Source organism: Hippopotamus amphibius, chromosome 1 (assembly GCF_030028045.1).
Source record: "Hippopotamus amphibius kiboko isolate mHipAmp2 chromosome 1, mHipAmp2.hap2, whole genome shotgun sequence".
Taxonomy (NCBI): Eukaryota; Metazoa; Chordata; class Mammalia; order Artiodactyla; family Hippopotamidae; genus Hippopotamus; species Hippopotamus amphibius.
This window is the reverse complement of record NC_080186.1, coordinates 126,389,996-126,410,723: the sequence shown is the minus strand read 5'-3', so window position 1 is coordinate 126,410,723 and position 20,728 is coordinate 126,389,996. Positions and strand designations below refer to the sequence as shown.

The 20,728-nt window shown below is 40.0% G+C and overlaps 1 protein-coding gene across 2 annotated transcripts in view; it reads right to left on the bottom strand.

The window, feature by feature from the left end:
- Positions 1 to 251: 251 nt before the first annotated feature.
- Positions 252 to 20,728, bottom strand: part of LOC130848966 (serine/threonine-protein kinase MARK2-like) — an 88,036-nt gene continuing 67,559 nt past the window's right edge. Inside the window, exon 8 of one of the 2 annotated variants that reach the window (XM_057727474.1) lies at positions 252 to 270. The gene's annotated coding sequence lies outside the window, so the exon portion shown is untranslated. Of the gene's footprint in view, positions 271 to 3,129; positions 4,071 to 20,728 lie in introns of those variants that run through there. The other variant, XM_057727460.1, reaches the window with a different exon arrangement.

Below are 20,728 nucleotides of genomic sequence, written 5' to 3'. Positions count from 1 at the left end.
CACAGCATTGAAATTTAGCAAAATATTAAATAAAATCATAAATAAAGGCAAGCTACTTAATGAATTTTATGTTGTAAAAGTATTTGTCAAAAAATATCTTCTAGGTGGAGATCCAAAGATGGTAAACTTCTTGGGGCTAAAATAATTATATATTTAATTATGGGAAAATACAGATGAGACAATATTTTCTATTTATCAAAATATTCTCTGACTTACCATATACCCTTGTAGGAACTGACGACATTTTTTTTCTATCAGAAATGTTAGCGTCTACAGAGAAGAGACATTTGGAGGAAAGAGTAGTTTCAAATGTATTAATCACAAAATACAAATTGAAAAGTTTGCAGGCAACTATTTACATACATAAAATCACACTTAAAAATATAATCTTTATTGGTGATGATTTACAGGGCTGGGGAAGGGAGGGTGGGAATGAGTTACAGGAGGGAGGGGAGATGGGGATATATGTATAAATATAGCTGATTCACTTTGTTGTACAGCAAAAACTGGCACAACAGTGTAAAGCAATTATACTCCAATAAAGAGCTTAAAAATAAAAACGCTCCCCTTTAGCACCTGAAAAAAATATACATGTATAATCTTTAGAAAAATACTAGAGATATAGTATTAGAGAAATGCCAAGGTAACTGACTTAATTATGTACATATGTCCCAAGAATAATTATTCTACCTTTGTTGGTTTTAATATACAGGTAATCAATATAAATACATTTTAAACTTAATATGCAATGTTATCTTAGATTTTTAGAAAAAGTTAAAATAACATTATGTATATATACTGAAACCAATCTTGATTAATGTTTTTCAGAAACGTCTATCATTTTCATTTTTTACTGTCCACTTTCACTCACAAAAGCTCACCTCTTTGAACATTAAATTTTATGATCACTCTGACAATAATTTATGTAAAAAATCTAACAGAATGCCTGGCTCAATAAATGGTAACTGTTATTAACTAGACCATGTCAATCTGGCCACCAGCAGAGCTGATTTGCACAAGTAGTTAATAAAGGAACGATAGTACTTCACTCACTCTCCTTGTTCACATTCACACTATGAGCTTATTTTTCAGGACAAAGAATTAACACACACACAACTCATTTGTGGCAGAGGCAGATTTTCTAAGGGGTGACAATAATGCTTAATGCAAAATAATACAAATAAGAGTACATATTTATGGAACATGATGATGGTCTTTAGGGAGTGACCTGAGGAGCTTTCACAGTATTTTCATATTTCTGAAATGGTTCAAAGTCAGAATTCATAAGCTATTCTTATCCATATAGAAAAGAGGCAAAGTAAGATGTGATGAGGTAAGAATAGTTTTTTACCCATCTCAAAATCAATGGCAATATCTCTGATGACTCAAAATCCAAGACTTCAACATGGCAATCTAGGTCATGTCCAGGTATAACATGTTAAACTCTAAGGAATAACCCATTATCATCTACTGTTAACATCGTTCTTATAGGCTCTCATATAAGCAAAGCACGTTGTAGTCAGTAACCAAGGCTGACATTCAGATTGTCTGTTCTGGTGGTAAAAATACTGAAATACTTCCATAGCAGTTGATAAAAAGAAAACCTCTATTTATTGAGACTACAAGCTACCTAATTATGTCATCCAATGGCAGCCTGGGAGCAGGAAGTGGACCTCGGAGGGGTGCCAGCACAGAGGTGAGTCGCTTCCGGTGGCTGCTGACATGACCTAGGTGGTGGCAGCACAAGGCCATGTGTGGTTCAGTGCATGTGAGGGGCTACGACAGGCAGGCTGACAGTGATGCTTTCAGTGAAGGTCAAAGTATGGACTCTTCCAAGGTCACATGGGAAGGGCTGGCTTCCAGGTGAGCATCACCCACTTGCAACAAAGCACCAGTGCCAAAAACCTAATGACCATCAATTTAATGGAGAACTTGGAAGAGTCTGACCCAGTTCCCTGCATCACATCAGAACTCAGACCAAGATATCATTTATCAAAAAGATCACACCAGCAATTTCTAAGCATCAGCTAATAACAGAAATGATTACAATAACTTGATGAGTAGTTTGAGTGACACTACATGGTAGGCAGATTTATGATGTACATACTTTACCTAGAGAATACAGGCAATATTCTTAAGTGTACAGTTGAGTGCCATTAAGTACATTCACCATTTTGTGCAACTATCATCACTACTCATTTCCAGAACTTTTTCATCATTCCAAACAGAAACTCAGTAGCCATTAAACATTAACTCTCCCTTCCCCTAGCTCCTTACTGACCTCTTCTATTTTCTACCTCTATGCATTTGCCTACTACATACCTCATATAAATGGGTGGAACCATACAATATTTTAAAATAAACATTTATATATAAATATGCTAGTTGTTAAGTATTTAATATCACACCCCTGACACTATACACAAAGCTCAGGATCTTTGAAAAATGAGGTCTGGCGTATGTTGGATAGTAGCATATGAAATATTCTCCCCACTGACAGGACATATTTTCAAGATTGTATCAACTAAGAAAATTTATATCTTATACTGAAGTCATATGAAGAGTGGTCTCCTCAAATTAGGAATAAGTCACAACTACTCAAAAACTAGATTAATACTTGAAGCCTTTTTAACAATGCTAACAACAACATTGGCTGCTTTGATTGGCAACCAAACCATGAATTTCTATAACTACAAATTGAACATTATAGACCTTCAGAGTTTCTGCTTTGACCAATGAGATAAAGAGAAGAATGGGAAGATTTCTAAGAGACGACAGCTGGGAAATCATCTGCCCAAAATGTCCACACCAGGAAAAACATGCTTGGCTTCTCCCTCTTATGATACAGACAAAAAAAAAAAAAAAAAGAAAGAAAAAAGTTGGCCAAAAATCTGCAGCTTCAAAATGGCATAAAGAAATGAAATTATCTCTCCAAAAGGTCTGAAGTTGAGGCCAAAAATAACAACTCTTTCTTTTATTTTTATTTTTATTTTTTAATTTATTTATTATTTTTTGGGGGGTACACCAAGTTCAATCATCTGTTTTTATACATATATCCCCATATTCCCTCCCTCCCTCAACTCCCCCCCACCCTCCCTCGAGTCCTCCCCACCCTCCCGTCCCAGTCCTCTAATGCATCTTCCATCCTAGAGTTGGACTCCCTTTGTTATACAACAACTTCCCACTGGCTATCTGTTTAACAGTTGGTACTATATATATGTCTGTGCTACTCTCTCGCTTCTTCTCAGCTTCCCCTTCACCACCCTCCCCCCCCCGCCAAACCTCGAGTTCTCCAGTCCATTCTCTGCATCTGCGTCCTTGTTCTTGTCACTGAGTTCATCAGTACCATTTTTAGATTCCGTATATGTGAGTTAGCATACAATATTTGTCTTTCTCTTTCTGACTTCACTCTGTAGGACAGACTGTAGGTCTATCCACCTCATTACATATAGCTCCATCTCATCTCTCATTATAGCTGAGTAATATTCCATTGTATATATATGCCACATCTTCTTTATCCATTCATTTGTTGATGGGCATTTCGGTTGCTTCCATGTCCTGGCTATTGTAAATAGTGCTGCAATAAACATGATGGTACATGTTTCTTTGGGGATTATGGTTTTCTTTGGGTATATGCCCAGGAGTGGGATCACTGGATCATATGGTAGTTCTATTTGTAGTTTTTTAAGGAACCTCCAAGTTGTTTTCCATAGTGGCTGTACCAACTTACATTCCCACCAACAGTGCAGGAGGGTTCCCTTTTCTCCACACCCTTTCCAACATTTGTTGTTTCCGGATTTTGTGATGATGGCCACTCTGATCGGTGTGAGGTGATACCTCATTGTGGCTTTGACTTGCATTTCTCTGATGATGAGTGATGTTGAGCATCTTTTCATGTGTTTGTTGGCCATCTGTATGTCTTCTTTGGAGAAATGTCTATTTAGGTCTTCCGCCCATTTGTGGATTGGGTTATTTGCTTTTTTGGTATTAAGCTGCAAGAGCTGCTTGTATATTTTGGAGGTTAATCCTTTGTCCGTTGTTTCATAGACAACTATTTTTTCCCAGCAACTCTTATTAGAAAACAAAAGGAGTCAACATCAAATCTGGAGCCACAGAAGGGATGTTAATGGAACATTTTGTCAAGAAAATGTGAAAATAAGAGAAAAAAAGTAACATAGGCATAATAAGTAGGACTGTCCTTAAGAACTTTAAGTGTATATAAAAAGTAGCATTATCCAGGCCATAGAGTCTAAGGACATGACAGGTTGCTATTTCTAATGCAAACTCCCTCTTTTGTATATGCATCTCCTGTTTCCAAATGCCTACCAGGCAGCTCTACTTGGATGCCTGCCAGCCAATTCCAACTCAACAAGGAAACAACTAAACTCTTTATCTACCCACCCCAAACTGACTTTTCTTCCTATAGTCCTATCCCAGTAAGCTGCATTGCCATCCACACAAGCTACTTGTTTCTTAGAGTCATAAGTTGATTCTCCTTCTCTACTTGGCCCCTGAACTCATTTGCTATCAAATTCTATTGCAGGAGCTTGTCCTCTTTACAGCTGACTGTTTAAGCCCTCATTATCCCTCATCCAGATCCTTGGAATACTTAACACCAACACTCATCTCCCCATTTGCAATCCTTCTCTCTCCTTAAATCCATTCTCCACAGTGATGTAAGGGTTACAATGTTAAAAACAAATTGGATCATCTCACTATGCTAAACACACACACACACACACACAGAAGCATGAAACAACTTTAATAATTCTGGGCTAACATCAAACTGCTTAACAAAGTTTGCAGAGTTTTCCCAAATCTGATCTAAACTACCACCCTGTCTTAGTGATCCTACCACACTCTACGTGTTAACTACACTTACTGTTTTATTCTTCCTGCTACCCCAACACACCCTTCTCTTCTTCATGCTTCCATGCCTCTGCAATGCTATCCTGCTTCTCCCCATGCCTCCCTGCAGCCAAGAAGATTCAAATCCAGTATCACATTCTTGGTGACACCCTCCCTTTCTTGATCTGACTTTATCACTCCCTCCTCCGTGTGCCCACCGGACTCTGGTAAAATATTCATCATAGTAGATACAGTCTACTGCAGTATAACTTATACATGTCTGTCTACCTCTGATTATTACTTTCAAAGGGAGGGGTAACATATTATTCATATTTTTATCCTCAGTGCTTAATACCATACACAAATATGGCACAAGTCCAATATATGTAAGGAAATGAATGAATCATGCGGAACATCAAACACCAGCTGAAAAAACAGAAATCCCAGCAAGGTTCATTATGACCGCTACAGTCATTCTTTCATTAAATGAGCTAGAGCTTCCCTTGAGGCGGAACTTTACATGTCAACAGTTATGCATCATTCTTACCAGTCACACATACATTATTTTAAGAGAATCTCAAACATTTTTGAATGAGATAAAAGATGCTGATGAGGTGGAAAAAGTCAGTATTTTAGACACTGGAAATGGCATATAACATAATTCACAAGAAAGAAAAGGAATGGAGGGGACCCAAGAGGAGACAAGTTTGGTGAAAACCCCAAAACCAACTTGAAACCAGCAGGAAACTGTAGGAGTTAAAAACCCTAATGAAGGAAGGTGTGGCAAGGTTAAGCAATATCATATTTATGCTAAAAGAAATAGTTCACTAGCAAAAGCAAGGTGACCAAGGATTTATCAAAATAAAAATGGTTTGAAGATATAGAATCTTCTCGAAATTGAAGGAAAGTAGGGCAGTCCTAGTGAAATCAGATGACGAGACTCTACACAAAAGCGACCAGGCTCTACAAATGGAGAGTAACAGCGGGAACCGATGGATGTTTGTGAGAAAGAAACAGAAACACCTGATAGGAGTTCCGTGTGGGGAACAGCAGAAGCTTAAGGAGGAGTATCTTCCCGCCCGACAGGCACGGAGGCATCAGGCAAAGAGGTGTTTCATGATGTGCGCCCTCGCCCCCCGCCCCCGAAAATGGGTCTCCTCCATGTCTAGGTTACGATGGTAGCAAAACACCAAGCCAGAAACAGCAAGGGAAAGCCGCGGACCTGCCTGGAGTTACTAGCTTCTGAAAATGTCTTCATTTCCACAGTTCCTCGAAGATCCCACAACAAGGTCAGCCAGTCAATAATGAAGGACCTTATCAGAGCACAGGGACTGGTTGATCTCTTCTACTCCTCAGCTTTGGTTTGCTCAGGAGGATTTCCTGATATCTAACGGACACCTTTCTGTAGTTGTCCAGTTTACAGTCAGGTCAAAGTTAAGTCAACGTTCATAGGAACATCTGCAGCTAGTGGAACGAACTATGGGGAATACTGGCTTCAATCAAACCTGAAACAATGACCAAAGAAACTGAAGAAGAATCAGTTAAGCACAAGGTCATGAAGATGTCACGCCACCCTTGGCAGAGGGAGAAAGAGTGAAGATGCCCAGCACAGCACCTGGAGGGATCCCTTTGAAATTGTTTCCACTTTCACACACACAGCTTGAGGTAAACCTTTTGAAATTTTCAAGAATCAAATTACATGAAATTCATGTTACTCAATACCCAAGAACCCATGTGAAATGAGTCTGCATATAAGGCCCTGTGCCTTATGCCATTTTACAGGACTGTCACGCCTCCCTGACAGCAGCTCCGCAGAATAGTTTAAAGGCTCTGCTTAGGCACATACCCCATCTAAGTTAGAGAGGAGTACACACAACTACTTGCTGGAACCTATGAAAATCTTAAATTCTAATTCAAACATTTGGACTTCCACAAAGAACATTTTTCTGCCAAGCATATTTTCCCTTGGTTTTTAGACCCATGTGTATTTCAAGGGCAAAAGAAAATCCATCTGTTTCTGATTCATTTATGCTTAACTCATCAGGATATCCTTGGAGAAGAGGTACGGGTGTCCACGTCACTTTCCCCCCTCCTTAAACCTCTGTTACTTCTCTTCTTCAAAGTAAGCAGGTGTACTGTGTCACAATTAAACATATGAATGGTAAAACAGCATCGTTTTCATTCAAACCTCAAGATCCATGTGTTTTAAAAGAAAGCCTTAGAGTCATCCCCTTTGCCTGATTTTTCTCGGTGTATGATTTTGTTGGTGGAGGTGATGCTTTGTTCTTTTATTTTTAGCAAGAGAGACATGAAAAAACACAATATGGCCAGCCACAGGCCAATTCTCAGCTAACCTCGATTGTCTAAAGTTTTGAGAAGAGGTGCCTGAGTAATGATCAAAAATGGAAGTGAAAATGACAAGTAAACCAAGCCCCCACCCCCGCCCAACCTGCAAAAGGTTAATATTACCAAAGTTTATGTTTTTTCAACATTGGAATTCCCTTTTTTTCCCCATATAACAAGGTTACAGAATTAGGAGCTGGGTTTCGGATCAACCCGTGAAAACCTAATTAGCCATAAGGGATCTATGTGCAGCACTGGCTCTATCTCACAGGAGCGTAGAGCCATGCAGGCAGCATGCACTGTGGGGTCAGAAAGGTCCGGGATCCAATTCAGCTCAGCTCTTTGCTGCTTGCTAATTAACACATAGGTCACTCTCATCATCCCATTGTTCCTGCCGTGGAGACAAAGCCTCACCTGGAAGGGCAATTGCAAGGATCAAAGATGAGGCGAATCCACAGCCTGGCTGGCAGCAGCATGCTTTCATGGTCATCCCTCATCCCTGCCCGCATCCTTTCAGGGAAATGCTTTCCAAGAGCGGCCTCGGCATGTCTAAGCTGAGCAGTCCGAGGCCCTCCTCCCTGGCAGCCATGTGTCAGGTGCAAGGGCAGACAGGCTGGCAGAGGTCACGGCTGCAGAGACAGCTAGCACCACGCACAGAGACTCGCAGAGGGCCAGAGGAACAAGGAGCTCTTCGCCACACTCTGTCTCCTGTATGGCCAGCAGGTGTAAACCATGTCCACGGGAAACCTGTCAATACAACCCAACCAAACACACCGCCCTCAGACCCACAGTCACATGGAAAGCATCAAAAAATCACTATAAAACTCACTGCCGGTACCACTGGCAGTTTCTCACCCTTCAAGGGAGTATTTGCAAGTGTATTTGTGGAAGGGGACTAAAGCTGGCCAATGTCACGCAAAAGCCCATCCATGCAGGCAGTGGCTAGGCTGCAGAGAGATTTGGCAGGCAGGGGTGGTACCTGCTGTAAGTGCTTTGCCTCTGCTGTTGCTGTTGGGTGGAAAATTTTCACATGAAAGCTGGCAAGGAGCAGGTAAGAAAAAGGAGAGACCTCAATATAATCTGGCAGGTGTTTACGGCCTGAGTGGTGCCCCTGCCCAAGGTCACAGATGGTTAGGGCTACAAAGGGCCTCAGAGATGAACTGGTTCAAGCCTTTTCCCTTTACAGATGGGAAAGGAAGGCTCATGGAGGTTACAGGGTTTGCCTGAGGTCGCACTGCCAATTATGTGGCTGAGCCAGCACCCAGCCTGTGTTCTTTCCCTCACAGGCCCTGGAGGAGGGAAGACATGGTCATGATCCTGGCCTCTGTCATCTGTGAACTTCTACTTATGTTTTAGGGATACCTTCAGTCTTCTTCTACGTCTACGGTGCCAATGAGTTCTGAGTATACCCCAGTAGAAATAAAAGACCATAATTTTAAAATGAGCCAGAGTGGTTAAAAAAATACATGAGACAGTGAGGAGGTCAACGATTTAGGGAAGCTGCAAAATGCAGAGGTAAGTCTGTAAAATGACATAAGTCACAGGGTCTTAAGTATAATCATTTCACATAGAAAGAATTTTTATTTAGCAAATAGCAAGCAAATTATGCTTAAACTCCCACCCCCCCAACACACATGATTGTCCCCAAACTGGGGGAGTATAAATGAGCATAAATACAGTGGTTTTATTTTGTTTTGTTTTGGGTTTATAAAGTACTAAATGCTCAATAGATAGCCTTGAGGTAGGGACAGGCATGGCAGGTTTGAGGAAGAGCGCGAAGGCCAACATGGCTGGAGCAGAGGCAGGAGGAAAGGAGAGTGCAGTGGTCTAGAGGCCAAGTGATGAAAGTTGTTACAGGAAGAGGGAAGGATCATTTGTGTTAAGTGTTAAGGTGATAAGTCAAGGAAAAATGAGGACTGAGAACAGTCCATTGCATTTGGTATCATGAAGGTTTTGATGGCCTTGACAACAACCATTTGAGAGGAGGGATGATATGACAGCTTGATGACAACGGTCTCAAGAGATAATTAGAGCAAATATAGGCAACTCTTTTAAAGGGTCTGAATGTACAAGAGAGAGGGAAAATGCAGTGGTGAATGAAAGGGCAAGTAGAATCAAGAGAAAGCTTTTATGATGGCAGAAATAACAGTATGTTTATGGGCTGGTAGGAAAAGTCCAGTATGGAAGGAAGGGAGGGAGGGAGGAAGGCAGGAAGGATTTGAAGGATTTGGGGATTTGCAAGTGGGGATGGGATCTGGAACATAAGTGGAAAGACTGGCCTTTGCTAGGGGAACGGTCAGGTGATTTACCCCTCATAATTGGACGGAAGTCAGCGTCCATGAACTAGATGCAGGTGGAAAATGTGGAAATTTTCTTCTCATCGCTTCTATTGTCTTAAATAGGAACCTGTGAGTAGAAATGTGGAAGAAATTGTGGGAGGTCTGATCAGAGAAAAGAAAGAAAATATTCATCTGGGGGAGTGAGAGAGTGGATGGACTTGGGAAGAGCAGCGTGACTGCTGAGCAGCCCAAGGGCCCAGCAGAGGACAGTGATCTTGAATTTAAAGCAATCACATTCAGCTGCATGGGTGGCATTAACCTGAGTTAAGGTTTAGCCAAGAGAGTGCAGTGAAGACAGAGAAGAAAGAAATCGAGGGTGTGGTTAAAATGACTGGCCAAGGCATTGCAGCTGGCCAAGGAGGGGAGTAAGGTGAGTGAGGTACAGGGAAAAGGTGGTGGGAATCAGGGCTTGTCGGCCCCAGTAGATTTGAAGAATGATGGAGCTGGGAATTCTAGAGGAAGCACACTGTGAAAAATAGGAATGAAATTTAGAGAGTAAAATACTCAACATTGAGATTATGGGGGAATTACATTACTGTAAACACAAGCCCTCTAACCTATACAGGCTCCATAAACCTGCCATGGACACCACACCTAGCTTGTCATTAGTTTCAGTGGCAACAGTGATAACACCTTGTCTGCAGTCCCAAACAGAATGTGAAGCTTGCTATCAATGGCACAGACCGCCAAGACCAAAGCCAGTCTCACTGCCGTGAAGGCCATTTTCACTGCGAATAATTTGATATTCTAACAACAAAAGAATAAAGAACAAGAGGATATTAAAACAGAAGTGACTTGAAGCAAACAGCCTCCCAAAAATGAAACAGAAGCAAATATCCTTGAAGTTAAGTGCTTCTGGTGAAGATCCAATGACTGTCCACAAGAATATGCAGAAACTGTACACGGGTGTGGTGGGCTTGATAATGGCTCCCCAAGATAAGTCCCTGTCATGCTCCATGACTGGAGAAAGGGCCCTTGCAGACGGGATTAAATTAAGGATTTTGAGATGAGGAGATTATCCTGGATTATCCAGCTGAGCCTGGAACCCATCACAAGAGAGACAGAGAGGGGTTTGGACAAACAGGGAGAAGGTGACAGGAGGACAGAGCAGAGACTGGAATGCTGCAGCCACAGCTAGGGACGACCAAGGGGTTGCTGGGAGCCCCCAGTGGTGAAAAGAGGCAAGGAACTGAGTCTCCCCACAGTCTCTGGGGGGAGCATGGCCCCACTGACACCTGCATTTTGGATTTCTGGTCTCCGTAACCGTAAGAATACACTTCTCTCACTTTAAGCCACCTAGTTTGTGGCAGTTTATTACAGCAGTCAAAGGAGATGCATACAGTTTAATCTAAGGAGTGTCTACTAGGCATGGTGCTGGGTGGGGCACTGTGGGAGGACCCAAGATGTACAAGGCTTAGTCCTTTTCCTTAAAAGTTTTAACTATCTAGTTTAATTGCTCTGAAAGAAGGGATCAATCAAATCCAGAAAATAAGAAATCAAACCACTTGAAGAAATGTGGGGAAAAGATCATATCACACTACAAGAGGAGTTATCCAGATAGTGGATTCCTGAATAAATTCTAAAGAGCTTGCCCTTTACTCACATTTGTTTCAAAAAAAAAAAAAGAGAAGAAGCTGTTGTAATAACCTTATTCCTTAGATCACTGTATTCAAAATGAAAACATTTTCTGGGATGGCCCGTACAAAAGGGAATATATTTATCCCCACCCAGCATACAGAAAAGACTTACAAAATGAATGAAATTAATTTAGTGGAAGGGCTTCCTGTCATCTGTTCCAAAGTCTCAGCTTCAAAAATCACCCAAGACATGAATGACTCTAAAGGAGGAGCCTTTACAATTCAGAGAACTCTCTACGGTACCTTCAACCCAAACTGCATTCACCCCTCAAGCAGCCTTCTATTTGAAACAAAAGCAACCAGGACACAAAAAGTGTAAGAGGTTGACACTCACTGGCAAGTCACTCAATGTCAAATTCAATCATTTCCCAAGTTCCTTCAAAAACAGCCTCAAAGAACCACACATCCAGCAATCAGCTTTATCTGCTCCACACCCTTGGAACCTCTTTGGAGCAATTGATGGAGAGGTGGCAGACCGCCCTGGAAGTGCCAACCCCGGCTCTCGGCAGATGTCGCTTTTGACTCATTACCAGTGGCAACTAAACACATAATCGAGCACAGCTGCAAGGAAGAATGGCTTGAGCTCATGGTTGGCTGACTGGTTCCTGAATTGCCACTCAGTAAGCATCCCTCTGAACAGCCCTTTTCTACTTGGGGAAGACCTAGAATAAAATCCAGCCGAAAACGGTATGTTGCCAAATAGAGGGACACCTAAAGCTCTTCATAGGCAGATTCCAATTAAATGTGAGTCAAGTACTCCTGTTGCTGCAGGAGTCCTGCAGAGCCATTTCCACCCAGGTCCTACCGGGGTGCCTTGCTCCAAATAAGCCCTCCCTTTCTTTTCTGGTAATATGTTCTTTCATAATAGCAGGAGATGATGATCACCCCCCAACGGATTGTCAATCAGCACCACTGTGCAGTTCTGCTGAGCTGCAGATCCTGGGATTTGGGAGGTCCCCTGTCCAGCGCTGGTCCTGGATGGAACTTGAGCACAAGCCTCTTTTCTAATCCTGCCAAGGCACTGAGAAGGATGCCAGCGTGACCTCACCAACCTGCTGTGGAGTTAAGTTCACCGCTGTCACAACTTTCTGATAACATCAATCAAACTGTCTCAGCTTCATCGGGAGCGTAGAAAGCAGCACAACACTGACCTGAAACTGCCTCTTATGCAAAAGGACAAACCTAAGAGCTGAAAGGCACACGGGGTGGAAAATGTTGACATCTGTTGAAAAACAAATTGGCCAATCAACTTGTTTGTAATTTTAGAATTTAAAATGTACAACCTTTTTCTATTTAGAGGTGAGAGGTGATATCCAAATGCTGTTTTTTTTTTCTCCCAGATTTTCGAAAAGGACCACTAGGTTATAGAGTTAGATAGGTGGTAGGGGGGAAAGAAAAGGGCAAGTCTCAAAAGTTGGTCAATAATAATGAAACAGAAGTAACACAGCCACCCACCTAACCCACTGAGCTCTGAATTCTCTCATTCTTTCTTAAGGGCAGGAGTTGAGAGAGGCTCACAAATGGCATAAAAGAAACACCCAGCTCATATCTCTGCTCCCATCCCCTGGCATAGGGACGAATGGCAAACCAGAAGGATGGCCAGGTAAGTCCTGGCCCAGATAAAAGCACAGTAGCATGATTTCATAGGTGAATTACGATTGCCTCGTGGTATTATGAACCAGACATGCTATAGGTCTTTTTTTTTTTGCTTTTAACAAACATACACTATTTGATTAATAGCCCCATGGGATGGAGAACTAGTTTTTATTTGTAGTGCCTCAAAAGATAGGACTTATCAGGTGATCTGGGAACTGAAAACAGTTCTTTGGTTAAAAAACCCCTCCATTTTCTTAATGACAATGCTGCCAGCAGCCCAAGCAGAACCCCACCTGGGCTTACATTCAGCTGACAGGATGCCAGTATGCACTCTCACGAACGCAGCTACACTAGAAGAGCCTGGGAAGATTAGTTCTTGTGCGGTGATAAGTTGTTTTGCACAATGAGGTGTACATAGTGCCTCTCTAACCCTGAGCCCATTTCCCCCGAACTTCAGTCCACCTTGCCTCTCCTTATAATTTTCAAAATGATGAAGCAGACAAAACCCTCTCCTAAACTAAAACTCACATACTCCTGTTCTGATTCCCATTCTCTGCATCTTAGACTTGGCGATGGCCCCTAAATTCCGGAAAGGGATCGGTAATCCACATACACTCAGATGTCAAATACACACCTGCACATATATGTGCAACTTTCCAAGTGGATTATGGAAGAGACCAGCACATGTCCTGAGTTCACAGCCATCTTCCCAGCCTGCCCAGCAAGGAGGTGTAGCCATGGGACCAGGTTCTTGTGGTGGGAGAATAGGCATTGGGACCCTACTGGAGATCTGAGTCTGGTCAGGAACGCAAAGTATGGATGTAGGCAGAAGTGATGCATTCCACTCCCAAGATGACCCCAAGAAAACCTCCCACGCGATTCTCAACATTCTCCCCCCACACCTACCCTGCCAGCCAGACACAGGCACCAGGTGCAAAATAACATATTAAGAATGATATGGTATTACCTACTAACCATTCAAAACTACTTCCCCATTCATTTCACCTCATCAATCACACCTCAGAGAATAAATTTTAATACTACATAGGATATTTTAAGGCCAGATCTTTACATCATATTAACTCCAAGTTCTCTCATAAATCTGTTTCCAAATATGAACATCAAAATTTATAAAACAATCAACTATGTCTGTGCTGTATCTCTGAGCAAATAGGTTAGATTCTATTTATTTAAGCAAGGAATGGAAAATACACCGTTATTGAAAGAATGAAAACTAAAATATAAAAACAAGGATGGAGAGAGTACCTATTATTATGTTTGGCAACTAGCAGGCAGTCAGCATGGATTCCCTTCCCTGAAAAAAGTCCAACTCTCTAGCTGCAGAGACTCTCGGTAAATTAAGAACTAGAACCTAGGTCTTAGGACCTCACATCTAGTGTCTATTGTGTAATAATGGATCAAAGTTTTACTTACATTGAGAAACAAAAATGTATGAGTGTCTGAAAAGTGTGCAGAATAACCAGAATGAGCTTTAATGGGATTTGGAAATGGATCAAGACAGGAAAACAGAAATAATGAAAGAATAAACAGTGCTAACTTCCAGCTAAACGTGGCAGGTTGAACACCACTTTTTTCCATTCTCTCCCAAATATCTGCTAAAATAACAGTAAATAAATAACAATGACAAAAGAACCAGAAAGGAGACAACAGCAGACAAAAGAGGACAATAAATGTTTGGAATCTGGAAGCTGGTGGAGGAAGTGTACCAGACTCAACAGAATTGCACCTGCAACAGGATAGATTGGGAGCAAGACCATTTGGCCTGTAAAAGCTCAGAAAGGTTTCAGACGTGGAGGCACCTGGTGCTGCAAAAGCTGGCGGTGGAGTTTCCGCTACAACTAGGAATGGTGGTTGAAAATTATCAAAAGAAGACTCTGTTGAAAAGTAAAATTGAGAAAATCTTTCAGAAAGTATGCCAAAAAGTACCAATAAAGACCAAAGATTGTATGAGATAGACGGTCGATCCAGGAGGCTTAACAATGGACTGAGGGGAGTTTCCAAAAAAACCAAACACACACAATGCTGGCAAGGAAACTATCAGAGACATATGAACATAAATATTCCCCAAACTGAAGGATGCAGATCTACTGAAGGTCCATGAAACACGTAGCACACTGAAAGTAAATAATCCACATGGAGGCACAGCATCATGAAACTGTGGTGCAGAGGTTGGCAAATGTCAGCCTGTGGTCCAAATATGGCCTACCACCCATTTTTGTAAATAGTTTATTGGAACACAACCAGGTTCATTCATTTCTATACTATCACTGCTTTCCTGCTATAGTGGCAGAGTTCAGTAGTTGAGACAGAGATAGCATAGCCTACAAAGCCTAAAATATTTTCCCAAGAGAAATGAAATGTGTGTCCACACGAAAACTTGCACATGAATGCTTATAGCAGCATTACTCATAACAGCCAAAAGGTGGAAACAACCCAAATGTCCATCCACAGACAAATGGATAAACTAAATATGGTATATACACTAGAAAAAGACAGAATGATAATACACTACTTGACACACTGTAGCCATTACAATAGATTAATGCTGACCATTGGTTCTTTAAAATGTGATAAAACATCATTAAAGAATGATGAAAGGAAGATGAGAAAGAGAATTAGGAAATCATATCATAATGACAATTTAATAGAATATAATAAATCACATTAAAGTTATACTGTAATAACTACAGAAGTACTATCATATAAAAAATCACGAAGAATTAAAAACGGTTCTCCAGTACTAATATAGTCAAAGGCAAAGTTGATTTTAGAGCATAGACGATTATCAGGTTAGATAAGATCATTTAATAATGACGAAGGGGTCAATTTACCAAAGACACAACAATTCTAAAGATGTATACACCCAATAACAGAGCTGCAAAACAAATAAAGAAAAACACTGATAGAACTTCAAGGAGAAGCAGGCAATTCCACAGTGGTAGATGGAGACTCATACATCTCTCAGCAATTGACAGAGTAAGTATGGCGGTAAAGACATAGAATATTTCAATACTCTCAGCCAACTTGACCTAATTGATGTTTATAGAATATTCCACCCAACAACAGCTAGATTAAGCAGGAAAATTTAGAAGACACAGATTTGTAGGAAGTTTAATTCTTTTCAAATACACATAGAACATTTGCCAAGACAGACCATATTCTGGGCCATAAAACAAATGTCAACCGAAAGATTCAAGTTATATAAAGTGTGTTCTCTAAATACACTGGAATTAAATTAAAAGCAAATATCCCAAAGATATCTGGAAAATCTCCAAATATTTAGAAAATAAACAACTCATTACCCATGGGTGAAAGAAGAAATCAAAGGGAAATAAAGTATTTTTAAGTGAAAAAACAATGTAAACACATTTATGATATGCCACTAAAACAGAACTGAAGAAAAAAAATGTATCACTAAACACCTGTGTTTAAAAACATAAAAAGGTCTCATATCAATGACCTGAGCATGCACCTTAAGAAACTAGAAAAATAAGAACAAAATAGTAGAAGGAAAATAATAAAGAGGAGAGAAGAAATAATTGAAATAGAAAACAAAATAGAGAAAAATCCATGAAATCAAAAGTCGATTCTTTGAGAAGATCTATAAAATTAAGCCACTAAGCTGACAGATAAAGAAAAAGAATAAGTAAATAACCAATATCAGCAATGAAAAAGGTGACATAACCACACGTTCTAATATTATAAAGATTACAAGGGAGCATTATGGACTACTTTATGCCAATAAATTCAACAACTAAAATGAAACGGACAAACTCATGAAACACACAAACTACCAAAGTTAATTTGAGATGAAATAGATAATCTGAAGAGCCCTCTATCTATTCAAGAATTTAAATTTGTAGTTAAAAACCTTCCCACTAAGCCAACTTCAGGTCTAGATGGTTTCTCTGGTGAAGGAAACAGTTAAGGAAGAAATCATGCACAATTTCTTCTAGGAAATTGAGAAGAAAGGAAATTTCCCAACTTATTCCATAAAGCCAGGTTTACCCTGATACCAAAAGCAGACAATGCCACTGCAAGAGAATAAAACTACAGACCAATATTCTTCATGGATATAAATGCAAAAATTCTAATCAAAATTTAGTAAATCAAATCCAACAATATACAAAAAGGATAATAGATTATCACCAAATCAAGTTTATCCAGAGTACAAGATGGGCTTAACATTCAAACAGTCAATATAATTCACTATATTAACAAACTGAAAAGGAAAATATCATATAATAATTAGATGCAGAAAAAGCATTTGACAAAAATCCAACACCTATTTCTGATGAAAACTCTCAGTAAACAAAGAATAAAGAGAACTTCCTTAAACTGATAAAGGGCATTTACAAAAAGCCTACAACTAACATCATATTTAACGGTGAAACACTGACTGATTGTTTCCTACGATTGGCAACAAGCACAGGTGTCTGTTCATACCACTTCTTTTCAACTGTGTGCTGGGGGTTTTAGTCAATGTTATTAAACCAGAAAAAGAAATAAAAGGCATCCAAATAGGGAGAGAAGAACTGTCTTTATTTGCATATGACATGATCATATATGTAGAAAAATCTGATTGAATATTCCAAAAAGACACTACAACTACTAAGTGAAGTTGCATAAAATAAGAACAATATACAAAAGTCAATTGTGTTTTTATATACTAACAAGGAAAATCAGAAACACACTTTTTAAAAAACAGTGCCATTTAAAACAGCATGAAAACTATGAAATACTTAATATAAATTTGACAGAAATATGTAAAACCTGTTCACTAAAAACACGCAAGTATTGCTTAGAGAAATTAAAGAAGACCTAAATAGAGAGGTATATCATGTTCAGGGATCATGAAACTCAATACTGTTAAGAGGCTACTTCTCTCAAAATAGACCTATAGATTAAAACACCCCCAAATCATATTATCCCATATATATATATTTTTAAAAGGTTGGCAACAGCATTCTAAAATGTATATAGGGTAGCCAAATCAACATCCTCGAAGATGAAGGACAAAACTAGAGGAATCATACTTCCTGAGTTCAGAATTTATTGTGAAGCTACAATACTCAAGGCCGTGTGTTACTGCCATAGCAAACACACACAGTTCAGCGAAACAGACTAGAGAATCCAAAACAGACCCACATGTATGGACAGCTGAACTCTGACAAAGGTGCAAAGGCAACTCAGTGGAGAAAGGACAGTCTTTTCAAAAAATCTTGCTTAAAGCAATTGAAACATCATGGTCAAAACATGAACTTTGACCCATGTCTTGCACCACATACAAAATTAACTCAAAATGGCACACAGACTAAATGCAAAGCATAAAATTTCTAGGGGCAAAAACCTCTATGATCTGAAGTTAGGCAAATATTTCTTAAGAATAAGAGCAAAACCACAATTTACCAATAATTAGTAAATTCAACTTCATCAAAATTAAACACTTCTGCCCATCAATATACAATGTCAAGAAAAGGAAAAGACAAGCCATAGACTGGGAGGAAATATTTGCAAATGCTACACCTGAAAAAGGCCTTATCGCCAGAATACATACATCTTTCTCACAATAGGAAAACAACCCAATGAGAAACAGGCAAGAGATCTGAATAGACATTTTGCCCAAAAAAGGTATACACATTCTAAATAAATCCATGAAAAAATGCTCTACATCATCAATCATTAGGGAACTACACATTAGAACCCAGAATGAGCTACTAGTGTACAGGTCTGCATGGCTAAAATAAAAGACTGACCTCAGCACGTGTTGGCAGATGAACTGGAACTCTCATATACTGCTCGGAAGAATGTAAAATGGTACAACCTTCTGAAAAACTGGCAGTTTCTTAAAAAGTTAAACATACATCTACTCATGATTCAGCCATCCCACTCCTGAAATAAATAAAACTACATGTCCATACAAAGACTTATAAGCAAATCACTATAGCAACTTTCTTTGTAAATATCCAAAAACTAGAAACACACTGTCCATCCATAGGTGAATGTTGATGGAAAACAAAGTATAACATAGCCATACAATGTAACACTACTTGGGAACAAAAAGAAATTATTGGGAACATGTTACCCCATGGATAATCTCGAAATAATTATGCTGAGGGAAAAACAAGCCACACCAGGACTTCCTAGGTGGTGCAGTGGTTGGGAATCTGCCTGTCAATGCAGAGGACAGGGGTTCGATCCCTGTCCTAGGAAGATACCACATACCAAGGAGCAAGTAAGCCTGTGTGCCACAACTATTGAGCCCATGTGCCACAACTACTGAAGCCCACGCACCTAGAGCCTGTTCTCTGCAACAAGCAAGGCCACTGCAATGAGAAGCCCACACACCACAATGAAGAGTTGCTCCTGCTCGCCACAACTAGAGGAAGCCCGTGTGCAGCAACAAAGACCCAACACAGCCAATAAAATAAATTTATTTAAAAAAAAAAAGCAAGACTAAAAAGAAAGGAGGAAGGGGTACATACTTTATGATTCCATTTACATAAAGTTCCAGAAAATTCAAATTACTCTACAGTGACAGAAAGTAGGTCATTATTTGCATGGTGATTCACAGTGTGAGAGAGGGTGGCAGAAAGGGATTACCAAGGGTAACGAGAAAACTTTGGGGTGATGGTGTCACAGGTATATATATACCTATGTCAAAACTTATCAAACTGTAGAGTTTAAATATGTGCAACTTACTCTATGTCAAATATACCTCAAAATAATATAAAACAAACAAGCAAGAAAAAAAGTTGCCTTGGGGCCATGGGATCTGACATTAGGAGAAAGGTCAGGAGAAAGAATAGGGCAAGAAGTTGCTATATTTCTTTATAAGCCCTTAGGAGTATTTTTTTAACCATGCACAATTATTATCACAGTAAAAATTAAAGTAAAAAATAAAACAAGAGCAAGAACATACAAGAGAATAACAAAAGAGACCAGAAAACCTTTCCTTCAGGGTCTTTCGTTGAAAATCAGGTGCCCACGAAGGCACACATTTTTTCCCTGCTATCCAGTTTTTCACCTCATTACCAGAGTCCTAACAAAGGTAGCGTTTAGAATGCCACAGCAGGTGCAAATATTCACCCTCAGTACGTGAATCCGCCATCACTGGTGCCGCCATAAGACCATGAGTCGCCACTAAGTGATGTTTTTAAGCAACAGTAATGGATTTGGGCTGGTCTAGCCACAATCCTCTCCAGCAACCTTGTTTATTTTCACAGTGGATTGCTACAGATGGGTGGTAGAAATCATTAAGTAGTTGGTAACCTCTAGTGGTTAAAACCGTGAATTATGTACTTCCTTACCTGGGAGCAATATGGGCAATGGGAGGAATTTGAGTTCAGTGGATGAAATGAAATTGATGTCAGTAAAGTAATCAGTTTCATAAGAACCTAAAGAGTGAGCGACCTTCAAGTTGCACAGGGAAAGAATCTTGCACATTAGGAGGGTAATTCAGTCAGAACAAAAGGGAAGGGAAATGGCCCCTGGAAGCAGAAATTCAGTGAGAAGACTGGAGAAATGCTGAGATTTCCAGATAATTTGTATTTGCATTACAATGGTTCTTTGGGCGTCTGGAGAACATAGCTCAGGTGTAATCCAGCCTAGGGAGACAGAAGCTCTTACACAAAGATCCTCCTTTAACTATGAATCTGACTAACTCTGGTAGTCGTGCCTTCATGTACTGAGTGCTCTGATGAAAAAACATTTTAAAGAAGGTATAAATTCCAAACAGTGTTCCAATCCTTTGGCACTGGCTATTGGTTTGATTTCTTCTGGATTTGATATTAAGTATCCTCAAGTTTCAGGACTTTTTAATTCACTGATTAGGTATAACACCCATGTGGCTTAAAAAAAAAAGACAGTGTTAAACTGCGTTGCAAGATCCCCTGCGTCTGACCCACACCTGACTAAGTTATCTTTAAAGTGTATTGCATTCAA